We start from the raw sequence: 1,879 nt of genomic DNA, 5'->3' as shown, positions 1-1,879 counted from the left end.
ACAGGAGATGGGACAAGGACAAGTAAATACACCACATAATTCACTTACCATTTTCAGCTGCCTTTTTTTCTTGATTTACTTGGTTGCTATAAACATTTTGACTGTTTTCCAGAGTTCTGACAAAGTTGGTTCTGACAGTTTCTGCTTGTTTTTTGATATCACTGTTGGAGGGATGAAAATTGAAACTGTCTATGCTGCCATTTTCCTGCATGGTCTATAATTTTTAAATAACAGCTTTATTGAGATGTAATTGGCATACCATATGTATTAGTCTGTTTTCTCGCTGCTGATAAAAACATATTCAAGACTGAAAAGAAAAAGAGGTTTAATTGGACTTATAGTTCCACGTGGCTGGGGAGGCCTCAGAATCATGGCGAGTGGTGAAAGGCACTTCTTACATGACAGTGGAAAGAGAAAATGATAAGCAAAAGCGAAAACCCCTGATAAACCCATCAGATCTCATGAGACTTATTCACTATCCTGAGAATAGCACGGGAAGGACTGGCCCCCATGATTCAATTACCTCCCCCTGGGTCCTTTCCACAACAGGTGGGAATTCTAGGAGATACAATTCAAGTTGAAATTTGGGTGGGGACACAGCCAAGCCATATCATTCCACCCTGACCCCTCCAAATCTCATGTCCTCAGATTTCAAAACCAATCATGCCTTCCCAACAGTCCCCCAAAGTCTTAACTCATTTCAACATTAACCCAAAAGTCCACAGTCCAATGTCCCATCTGAGACAAGGCAAGTCCCTTTATAAGACTGCAGGATCAAAAGCAGGCTAGTTACTTCCTAGATACAATGGGGGTACAGGTAAATACACCTGTTTCAAATAGAAATTGGCCAACACAAGGGGGTTACAGGGCCCATGCAAGTCTGAAATCCAGTAGGGCAGTCAAATTTTAAAGCTCCAAAATGATCTCCTTTGACTCCAAGTCTCATATTTAGTTCACACTGATACAAGAGGTGGGTTTCTGTGGTCTTGGGCAGCTCTGCCCCTGTGGCTTTGCAGGGTACAGCCTCCCTCCTGGCTGCTTTCACAGGTTGGCATTGAATGTTTGTGGCTTTTCCAGGTGCACAATGCGAGCTGTTGGTAGAGCTACCATTCTGGGGTCTAGCCCTCTTCTCACAGCTCCACTAAGCAGTGCCCCAGCAAAGACTCTGTGTGAAGGCTCCAAACCCACATTTCCCTTCTGCACTGCCCTAGCAGAGGTTCCCCATGAGAACCCCACCCCAGCAGCAAACTTTTGCCTGGGCATCCAGGCATTGCCATAAATCTTTTGAAATCTAGGCAGAGGTTCCCAAGCCTCAATTTTTGACTTCTGTGCACCTGCAGGCTCAACACCACATGGAAGCTGCCAGGACTTTGGGCTTCCACCCTCTGAAGCCACAGCCTGAGCTCTATATTGACCCCTTTCAGCCGTGGCTAGAGTGGTTGGGACACACGGCACCAAGTCCATAGGCTGCATCCAGCTCAGGGACCCTGGGCCTGGCTCATGAAACCACTTTTTCCTCCTAGGCCTCCAGGCCTATAATGGGGTGGGCTGCTGTGAAGACCTCTGACACGGCCTGGAGACATTTTCCCCATGGTTTTGGGGATTAATATTAGGCTCCTTGCTACTTATGCAAATTTTGGCAGCAAGCTTGAATTTCTCCTCAAAAAAATGGGTTTTTCTTTTCTACTGCATCATTGGGCTACAAATTTTCTGAATTTTTATGCTGTTTCCCTTTTAAAACGAAATACTTTTGGCTGGGTGCAGTGGCTCACATCTGTAATCCCAGCACTTTGGGAGGCTGAGGCGGGTGAATCACCTGAGGTCAGGAGTTCAAGACCAGCGTGGCCAACCCCATCTCTAGTAAAAATACAAAAAATTA

The sequence above is a fragment of the Cebus imitator genome, unplaced genomic scaffold (genome assembly GCF_001604975.1).
Source record: "Cebus imitator isolate Cc_AM_T3 unplaced genomic scaffold, Cebus_imitator-1.0 Scaffold463, whole genome shotgun sequence".
In the NCBI taxonomy this organism is placed as follows: domain Eukaryota; kingdom Metazoa; phylum Chordata; class Mammalia; order Primates; family Cebidae; genus Cebus; species Cebus imitator.
The sequence above is the reverse complement of the archived record's forward strand: the minus strand, read 5'-3'. Positions refer to the sequence as shown.